The sequence below is a fragment of the Carcharodon carcharias genome, chromosome 2 (genome assembly GCF_017639515.1).
Source record: "Carcharodon carcharias isolate sCarCar2 chromosome 2, sCarCar2.pri, whole genome shotgun sequence".
NCBI lineage: Eukaryota > Metazoa > Chordata > Chondrichthyes > Lamniformes > Lamnidae > Carcharodon > Carcharodon carcharias.
In genome coordinates, this window is record NC_054468.1 from 206,001,534 (window position 1) to 206,012,964 (window position 11,431).

Consider the following 11,431-nt stretch of genomic DNA (forward strand, 5'->3'; position numbering starts at 1 on the left):
CTGATTTTAAAATCTTTATTCCCAGGGTTCCGGGCCTTCAGCTCCCTGACGCACCTCTCTGGCTTCAGGGAGCTTTCTCTCAGTGCTCAGCTGCGCCTGCGTTGATGTCATCACCCGCCCCCCCCCTACCCCCCCTCACACCCCCCCCACCCCACCCACCCGACCGGCAGGGCTGAGCTATTCACACAGCCAGTGTGAAATCGCAGTTGTGGGGGGTGGGGGGGGGGGGGGGGGTGGGTGTTGCGATCGCAATCGCGATCGGCGTTCCGTTTCTCAACGGCTCCTGGGCCTGCCGATCGCACCCGCCTGTCGAGCTTAAAATTCAGGCCTATGGGCAGGATTTTCCCCTCGCCAGACGGGTGTGCCAGGCAGGCCCGGGGTGGTGGTGGGGGGGTGGGTGGGGGGGGGGTGCGAGCGGACTGCGGAGCGGCCGCGAAACGTTCTGCAGCCCAATTAACAGGCAGCCAGTGTGAAACGCGTGCTGGGAGCCTCAGTGTTGCCGGGTTGGGGAGGTGAGTGGAGCGCGAGCTCTGAGGTGTGCGCACGCGCCGGTGTGCATTCACTGAACGTTCCCTGAAGGCGCAGAGTTGCCTCAGGGAGCTGCAAGTTTCTTAAATGAAAAATGAAGAATCTACAATTAATATAAACATGTCCCCACATGTGACTCAGTCACATCAAGCGGGACGTGTTACAAACGAGTTTGATAAAAAAGGTTATTTTTAAAACTTCATTGCTGGAAACCACCCGTGGATGAGGTTTTGCAAAAAATGCGAAGTCCGCCTGGCCTATTCACCCGCCCGCCAACTGTAAGGTTGAGCGGCCAGCGAAAAACTCTATTTAATGAGCTGCTTATAGGCATAAATCGGCCTCTTAATTGTTGTCAGGCGCCTTGCTGACTCTCGCATGTGCTCGCTGACTGAAATATCGCGCACTATTTCAATCTTAGGCATGTCAGGCATGCGCCCGCACGTCTGACTGAAAATCCTGTCCTATTTGTCTTGTAGCAACTGCCTCCACATTACATTTCATATCCACATCCAGTTCAGACAAAAAGTGCCATACTCAAAAAATACTCTGAATGCAATGGAGATACGCAGGATTGTGTTTAAATATGATACACCAGGAAGTTGTATGACTGAGGTGGGGAGACAGGGTAGTGGGTGGAATTCAGGCCTCTGACTCTCTGTATATTGAGTTCTTGATCCCAACACCTGTTTTTTTAGTCTGTAAAGATATGGTTCACTTTAATGCCCAGAAAACATGCCTCTTGGTATCAATGAAGGTGCCCTCAAAAGTGCCTCTCTTGGTAGGGCTCTCAATGCTCTGGCAGCTGTTTCAAGATCTTCACTATTTACAGTTGGACTGTTGCCTGCAGAAGTGACGTGGTCGATAAAATGGTACTTCTTTGGGCATGTACAGGTCTATGGAACAAAGGCAGGGAAATGAATTTGAGATTTAGATCAGTCATAATCAAATGTCAGAGCAGCCTCAAGGAGCTGGATGATCTACCACTGTTCCTAAAATGCCTAATTTCTTATATCTACTTGGATGAACCAACACCCTTTTAATGGTATCCAGTTAATATTCAAGGTTGAATGAAAGGAGCACATTCCTCATCACAGATGTTCCATTTAAAACGTTTTAATTATGTTCCAATTTTACTGGTTTCCAGAATGTGCCGTACTTTACACCCCACTGGTGAGGCATTATCACCAAAGTCAAACAGTTGGGAAACAAAGACCAGCACGTAATAATGGTCAAACGGTACCTCCATAAAGGCTCATAGGGATTTCAGATGCAGTCAGCAGATAAACAGACGTCTATTCAAGATGTATTGAGTTAATTAAGATGCTGTGGCTGCCCAGATGCTACAAGGATATTGTCAAAATCATGAAGGAGTTGATGTATTATTCAGAGTTTTTTTTTTGTTCTGTTTCAATCACAAGAGCTAAGGGCCATTTTTGGAAGGTAACATATTTCCCTTGGAACCCTAATAAACTTTCTCTGCCTCAGAAGCTAACAACAACAATTTGTATCTATCTAGTGTCATGAACATAGTAAAATGTCCTAAGTCACAAGAGCAATATCAAACAAAATATGGCGCCAAGGCATATCAGGAGATGCGAGTGTCGATAATCAAAAGCTTAGAGAGGTACAGATGCATAGAGGTCCAGGGAGTGGATTCCAAAGTTTAGGGCCCAGGCAGCTGAGGGCATGGCTGCCAATGGTGGAACAATTAAAATTGAGGATGCTCAAGAGAGAGGAATTAGGCGAGCTCAGATATCTTGGAGGGTTGCTGGAGGGGATTAGAGAAATATGGAGGTACGAGGCCACATGGAGATCTGAAAACAAGGATAAGAATTTTAAAACTAAGCTTTCGATTGACCTGGAGACAGCTAGAGTTGCCAACTCTCCTTGGTCATATTTCTGGAGCTTTCATCACCTGACCTCCTGCCTCCATGTGCCCTGTCCCAACACTCGTTTGCCATTGGTTACTTGTCGTGTCCATCCTCACAGGATCCACCCTCTCATGGCCGATTGGAAAGCAAACAGGTTCTTCCTTACCTGATGGGGTGACTCTTGACTATCAGTCAAACAACCTTCTTCCCATCTCCAATAACTAATAACCGAAAGCATTCAAAAAAAAAAAGGAAATAAAAACACTCATTCTTTTAATGTCCCAATGATTTTCCTCCAGGGTTTCTGCTGCCGGCAACCTTTTGAAAAATAATCTTCAATTCCTGGAGACTCCAGGACAATCCTGGAGGGTTGGCAATCCCCGGGGCCAACGTTAGTCAGCAAGCAGAGGGGTGATGGGTGAATGGGTTTCGGTGTGAGTGAGGACACTGGCAATAAAGTTTTGGATGACCTCAAGTTTACAGAGGGGTTAGAATGTGACAGATCAACCAGGAGTGTGTTGGAATAGTCAAGGTATGAAAGGCATGAATGAGGGTTTCAGTAGCAGATGAGCTGATGCAGGGATGAAGTCGGGTAATGTGACAAAGTTGGAAATAGGTGGTCTTAGTGGTGGTGCGAATATATAATTGGAAGCTCATTTTGATGCCAAATGTGACACCAAGGTTGTGAACAAAGTGGCTTAACCTCAGACTGCTGCCAGGGAGAGGAATGATGACGGTAGCTGGGGATCAGAGTTTGAAGTAGGGACCAAAGACAGCAGTTTCTAACTTCAGTCCAGTAGTTGTTTCAGTCTTCTCAATATTTAGCTGGAGGAAATTTCTGATCATCCAGTGCTGGATGTCAAATAAGAGGCAGTCTGATAATTTGGCAACAGTAGAGGAGTCATAAGAGGTGGTTGTGAGGTACAGCTGGGTTACCTCAGCGCACATGTGAAAACTACCGCTGTGTTTCACTGAGGGGCAGCATGCAAATGAGAAATAGGAGGGGACCAAGGATAGATCTTTGGGGGATACCAGAATATCGGTGCAGGAATAGGAAGAGAAACATATTGCAAGTGGTACTCTCACTGTGATTAGATAAGAATGGAACCAGGTGAGTGCAGTCCCACTCAGCTGGATGACAATGGGGGGGAGGCAAAAGCAAAATGCTGCAGATGCTGGAAATCTGAAATAAAAACAGGAAATGCTGGAATAATTCAGCAGGTCTGGCAGCACCTCTGTGGAGAGGGAAACAGAGTTAATGCTTTGAGTCTGTATGACTGTTCTTCAGGCAATGGAGAGGCATTGGAGGAGGATGTTGTGGTCAACTGGGTCAAAGTCTGCAGGCAAGTTTAGATTACTGTCTAGATTGCTAGACAACAATAACTTTGATTGATTTTATCTCCCTGTCCTTAGCCTAGGGTAAGGCCAGTTGTAACCTTAAGTTCCTCAAGCATTGTCTCACTGAGGTCAGCTAACTAACAAACTGGGGATTAAACTTGAGATCTAAGTGGCTTTGTGCCACACTTGGTTATGTGATTACCATTAATTGAAGCTATTGCTAGAAGGTAAACTAAAATATATATATTTATATTTTGTTGTAATTGTACCAAATTTAGAGAGTAATAATTCCTGAAATTACCAGGTGATACTTTCATCAAAGAGTTTGGCTTTTTTAAAAATAATTACTCTGTAGGTCAATTTACCTTTGTTTTATTCCCTTTTGTGTGGTTGGCTGGTGCCCCCCTGAAGTGTACCAATTTTAGCATTGGACTGGCAACCATTTGTTAATCAATACTTTGTTTTCAGCTACTCCATCCCATTCCTGTCTTCTGTTTCTCTCTCTCTCTCTTTTGCCGCCAGTAATTCTCTCCTGACTCACACCTCCCTTTCACTCCCAACCCAGCCATCCGGTTTCTAACATGGTCCTGGATTCCAATCCTGGAGGTGTCATGAACAGAAAACAAACCTTTTATTTATTTGTGATGTCTGTTGGTTTATGGTTAGGTCTGTCATCCTGTTTAACCAAGGTTAAATTCTTGCTGCACTGGTCCATTGAGTGCAATGCATCTTGAGTGATCTAGAGGGTCCAATTCAGACATTTTGTAAAATGAATGTTTTCAAGGCTTTTTTTAATAACTTTTTTCACCAGCGTCATGGCCAATTTATAGGCCATGCTGGCTCAGGATGCGCATGATAAAATCAGGGAGTAGACGCGTTACTGAAACCTCAGTGAAGGTGGTTAGAATACTTCCTAAGCATTACAGTGTGACAAAACCCAAACTGCTGTTTGTTTTTAAATAACATAGAAGCAGTGTGACCTCAATGTATTTTCAGTGTGTGGGGTTGACACCTGTGATTAAATGTACTCCTAGAGGTTTCACCACATGACTTTCCCTCACACTCCAGCCGTTAGTCGGCCAACACATCCATCCTTGTGATGTACTGCCTTCCTATGCCAACTAGAAAGCACAAAGACTCAGTACCAATGGGATGATGTTTGACTGTCAGCCAAAAAGCCTTCCCCCCCTCCTCCCCATTTTCAATATTTTTATATCTGATAAAGAGAAATGTTCAAAGAAAATGACAAAAAAAATCTTTTTAATTTCCACAGGATTGCACACAGCAGTGTCCTGGAAATTGATTTTCAATTCTTGGTGACTCCAAAACAATCTTGGAGAGTTTGCAGCTCTATCAGTGTCATCTTCTCGATAGTTCACTCCAGAAATAATACTAATAGCTGTTTGAATACGTGGTTGATAAATTTTGTCAGAATCTTTTTTTCACACAACTAAAGCTTTATCAGTAATGATCAAAAACCTTGACTTGTTTTAAATTTGATCATGCTTATTGCCTGATAAACTAATTACATAATAGATTTCAGGAGCAGTTTACTGTCACTTTTGAATTAAAATAAAATAATTTGGGGCATCCAACCATCCAAGACAAAGCAAGCTGCTTGATTGGCACCACATCCACAAACATTCACTCCCTCCACCACTGACGCACAGTAGGAGCAGTGTGTACCGTCCAGAAGATGCACTGCAGAAACTCTCCAAAGCTCTTTAGAGACATACCTCCCAAACCCATGACCGCTACCATCTAGAAGGACAAGGGCAGCAGACACATGGGAACACCACCACCTGGAAGTTCCCCTCCAAGTCACTCACCATCCTGACTTGGAAATATATCGCCATTCCCTCACTGTCGCTGGATCAAAATCCTGGAACTCTCTCCATAACAGAACTGTGGATGTACCTGCACTGCAGCAGTTCAAGAAGCCAGCACACCACCACCTTCTCAAGGCCATTAAGGATGGGCAAAAAATGCTGGCCTAGCCAGTGATGCCCACATCCCATAAATGAACTTTAAAAAAGCAGCAATATAATTCAGTATTGCACTAAAGCTCTGAGGTATGACAACCATCAGTACCACCCCTCCCACCACCCACCCAGGTATCTGTCAGACACTGGCCTGCATTTATAGAGATTGCTGCATAGCTCCAACACTTCGACAATCTTTTTTGAGGGGGTACCCAGAAAGAAAAAGCAGTTCAGACCAGTACTTTTATTTCTCAGCTTTTACTGGTGTTTCAATTTAAGGTATACAAGACCAGTTCAGATCAATATTCCTGTTCCCCAGTTTTTACTGTTTTTTCCTTCTGGGTAGGAAAGGGTGTTGGGGGGGTACAGAAGGTGGGGGGGTGGGGGGGGGGAGCGGTGGTTGCGGGAAAGGTGAATTCAGGATACAGGCCTTGGTTACTTTCCAATTTGGGGAAATTATAGCAGACTGTCATTGAACTAGTAATTCAGAGGCCTAGGCTAACTCTGGGGGCATGGGGGAAAAATTTCCCCCCATCGAGGAGGTTGTGCGGGGGCAGGCACGAACACGTTCGGTGCCCACCAATCAGGTCCGCGCTGCCATTTTACGTGGGCAGGCCAATTAAGGCCCACCCAGTGTGATGCACGCCTGGAAGCGCTCTCTGTGCGGGCCGAGAGGGAGTTCCCTGAGTCAGGGCCTGCGGTCTTTCATGCTTGCGCATGAAAGAGCGCAGAAATTTCCTTCAGGGACAGAGGTGCCTCATTAGCTTAAATTTTAAAAAGCTAAATAAAGAAAAAATTTTAACATGTCCCCTCATGTGACAGTGACACATGAGCTGGAACATGTCAATGAATTTTTATAAACATTTTTATTCAATTTATAAACATTCATGAACCCAGCTTGTGGATGAGGTTCCATGAAAAATGTGAAGGCCGCCTGGGCTCTTCGCCTGCCCGCCAACCTTAACGTTGGACGGACAGCTTGGTTTGTTGGTTTAATTAGTTTTAAAATGGCCTTAATAGGCCTTTGACAATTTGGTGGGCACGCAGCCGACTCAGCTGCACGCCCACCAAACTAAAAATCTAAATGACGTGCAGTGACATCATGCTCGACGTCACCCTGCGTCTCTTTACGCCTCGGCGAGTGGGCCCCACCCCATTCGCCGAGCCAAAAATTCTGACCATGGGCTCAAATCCCACCACGGCAGCTGGTGGGACTTAAATTCAAATGATAATCTGGAATTGAAAAGCTAGTCTCAGTAATGGTGACCATGAAAGCATTGTCGTAAAAACTCATCTAATTCACTAATGTCCATTAGGGAAGGAAATCTGCTGTCCTTACCCGGTCTGGCCTACATGTGACTCCAGACCCACAGCAATGTGGTTGACTCTTAACTGCCCTTTAATATGATGTGACAAGCTACTTGGCTCAAGGGCTATTAGGGATGGGCAACAAATGCTGGCCTTGCCAGTGACACCCACATCCCATGAAAGAATATCTTTGAAAAATTTAAAATCAGACCCATAAAGCATTCTCTGTACTGTTACTTTATATGTACTAAAGAACTGACCATTGTGATATCTGGTGATAATCTACTGTTAATTAGCAGAAACTAGTAGTCATCGTACATTATACACTATTCAGCAACAGCTTTTTTTAAACAATGATTTGTTATGATCCTTGGTCAGACCCCGGATCGCCAGGGAAGATCTGGTTACGGACCCATGATGTTTAGTTTAAAGGTTGAGATTAAAGACACAAGATTGCACGGGTTTTGAACAAAAAAAAGTAAACTTTACTGTACAAGTTTAGAAAGATAAAACAATTTATAAGATAATATCTACCTTATGCGCTAACATTCATAATCAACCTGAGGTGCACGTGAGTTAACAGGCAAACTTTAGTCAAACACACCATGATGCCCAATAAATGGCAGATGCAACTGATCCCACAGATTTCTCAGCAACTCGCCCAGATATTAGTATTCACTGTGAGTTTCGCAATCTCTTTAGAATTCCATCTCCCTTTTGAGGAATTTCCAGTCCTGGAAGATCTAGCCTCTGAATCCCCTCCAAAAATTGCTCCGATTCAGGCTGCTCCCTTCCAGGGCTTGCTCCTCAGAACTTCTCCCAAGCCCTGACCGCCTGGAGACTGCTCAGCACAACACTTCGGCTGCCTGGAGCCTCTTCTCCCTGCTTCTGAACGCACCCAGTCACCTAGGGTTTCTTGAGCCCAACTCTTGGCTGCACCGAGCTATCAACGGCTCCCAAGGTATTTCTAAGCTGAACTCTTACAGCAGCACAGAAAAAGCAAATGGCCACTAGGGCTTTGTCTGAGCCCCGACAGCACAGAGTTACCAAGTGGTTCCCAGGGCTAGCAGCAGCAATTTAGCTGCATGGAGCTGGTCACCTTCTTCTTCACCTGACTAACTGACTTAAAATTGACTGACCCATGGACAGCTCTTCACTGACACTTGAACTGATCTGGGGGACCAATCAAAACACTCCCAGTGGGTCCCTCCTTTGTTACTAGGCAGGAACCAATGTAGCAGCATTGGAACATGCTGTACCTTTAAATGTTACAATCTCCACAGAGATACACAGATCAATGGATTTCCTGACAATGGTGTTAATGCAGATAATTGAAGAATGAAGGATATAAAAGGCGAGACAGAGGAACAAAAGGGAAAAGTGAAGCAGACAGAAAGAAACAGAGGGGAATGACAGACATGGAGAGGAGAGAAGGACGGAAAAGAGATAGAATGAAGCAGAGAGAAACAGGAGTGAGAGAGACATGCAGAAAAGGGGAGGCATAGACAGAAATTCATAGATGGGGAAAGAGAAAAACAAAGGGAGAGAAGCACACGTAAAAACAGACAGGAACAGAAACAGAAAAATTTAGAGGAAAATGCATTTATATCGCACCTTTCACAACATCCCAAAATGCTTTACAGTGCTTGTTTAAATGAGGGGAAACACAGCAGCCAATTTATGTTCCCATAAACAGTAATGAGATAAATGACCAGGTTTTTTGTTTTTTGATAACGTTAATTGGTTATACAGAGGAGAACTCAGCTGCTTTTCACTTCCACCTAAGAGGATGGGGGCCTTAGCTTATCTTATCTGAAAATGGCACTTCTGTCAGTCCAGCATTCCCTCAGTATTGCACTAAAGTGCCAGTGAAGATTATGTACTCTACTCTCTGGAACAGGGCTTGAACCCATAGCTCTTAGACTCAGAGGCAAAAGTGCTACCACTGAGCCAAGCCTGACACCTAGGAAAGATAAAATCAAGGGACACAAAAACAGTCTGAGAACAGAGATAAAGAGGTACAAGGACATGAAAAGGGAGAAAGACAAAGAGAGCACATAGACAAAGATTGTGTGAGTATTTTAAGTGCACGATTCCAAAAGCTTTTAGAGCACCATGCATTATATCAGTAAAGAAAACACTGCCAAACTCAAGAAACTCTGATAGCTAAAGCATGTTATGATTTATTGAGTACAAGTTTGCTTTTTATTCTGGAGTAGGATGTTTGTATGATGAGAACTTATTTCAGTGCTGCCATGTGACCTTACTTGGAACTTTGGCAGAGGTACAAGCAGTACAGCTGGTAATCTGGATGCAGAACTGCCACCCTATTAGCACTGCATCATTCAATTAATATAAGATTTCATCTTCACAGCTACAAATGATCTCTTGGTGAGACATAACCACAGGGATAGATTTACACATGCACCCTGCTTTCCCATAGTTATTTCCTGTTAAATGCAGGAACTAAGCTGCCATTGCAGTCGCCTGGGGTGTTACAGAAATGACAGGTGACAGCTTGATCTTAAAATCATGCATGCAGAACGTAGAGTCTACATTGAGCTGCTTCCTCAATACTGTTACAATATGATCACAAACCTGACCCAAATGTTAGAGGCCAGGAATAATTCACTGGAGCCAAAGGGGTTAGAGAGTTTGATATATTTTTGGAGAGGTAAGAAAAGGAATTTAATTTGTGACTTTGATCAGGGACATTTCAATGCTTCACCAGAGTCGGAAGCTTGACTGGAGATGTTGAGTGCGATGTTCAGGGAAAGATATGCATGGATTTGGGAAGCGACAACACATTTACGATCATTGGAGCGAAAAGGGAGGTTGAAAAGAGAGTGGTAGTTTGTAAGGACAGAGGGGTCAAGGGTAAGTTTTAAAAAAGGATATTTTGGATCTTTTGTTCGTTATGAAAAGGGGGGATGTTTGGGTTTTGAAATGCAACAGTACAATATGTCCTAGCTGGCTTGCTGTAGTCATGTGACCTCTGCCATGATGGAAGCTCTGTAAGCTGCTATCTTACAATCAGTTCAGTAAAGATATATTATGAAAAGGCACTGCTGTCTTTGAACTCAAAACAAAAGGAAGTGATGGTAGCAGTTTTGAGAGAAGGGGGACCATAGTTGAAAAAAGGGGACCATTTACAATGTCAGCAAGCATGGCCCAGGGAGAGAAGCTTAATAGGAATAGGATCAAGAGAACAGAAGGATTACAGACAAGATAAGGTCTGAAGTGCACAATGAGAGATTGGAGAGAAACTAGAAAAGGATGTGTTCAAGGTTAGGGCCTTGAAGAAATCCAGGCAGCTAGAAAGGAAGGATTGGCTATGAGAAAGCAAGTTTTGAGTTTCGTTTCAAAGTGGTGTCGCATCTTTTCCGTTTCTCCTGTTCTCACAAAGGAAAGATTTCCACTTACTTTGAAGGTCTCTTTGACAGCTGCTGACCTTCCTTCACCTGATAGGAAAGCCGCATCTCCCTGGTAGAAATTTGATCAGAATCCAATTGACGTAATAGGACTCCAATCTGCATTAATTAATGAGTCTCTTGCTTGCTTCTCATGAGTGCCTCAGCAACTGAACTGCAGTGACCATTTAAAATGATGACCAACAAGTTTCCAGCGGGAATGAGGCAGTAAAGCTGAAGGCTATTTTTAAAAGGCCCTTTCCCACACAGTCCCCCTCAGGGCATGGTGGGTTAAGATTGAGCCCCTACATTTTCTGTCCATTTCAATTAATGGTCTGTGATTTGCCTTGTGGGAAATTCAGTCTGCAGCCCCCACAACATGCCATCCATTACAGTTAAAATCTGAAAACTCTGCACTGCAAGCGCAAAAGATGAAAATTGACCCTATTGTTTTTCCATTGTAGGGTCTACCGTCCTGATGGAGAAATGGCTTGATTATTCTTGCTGTCCCATATTAGGCCATTTATCTTCCTAGTGCTTACATAAATCTGAGATGTCAACCCAAAATCCGACCTAGACATTTCTGTCAATGAATAATGCACTTTTTCTTGATGATACAACATGGCAATCGGTTAGGGTTGCCAAGTGTGATTCAATGTATTCCTGGAGGTTTCATCACGTAACTTGTCCCAACACTCCAGCCATTATTCGGTCGATAATTCTTCCTTGTGATGTACCGCCTTCCTACACCAATCGGAAAGCTTAAAGATTCATTACCCGATTGGATGATGCTTGACTGTCAGCCCTTTTCCCATTTTCAATATTTGTATATCTGGCAAAGAGCAATGTTCAAAGAAAATGAGAAAAAAAACAATCTCTTTTAATGTCCTGATGATTTTTCTCCTGGGTTGCACACAGCAGTGTCCTGGAGATTGAGCTTCAATTCCTGGAGACTCCAGGCCAATCCTGGAGGGTTGGCAACCCTACAATCTGT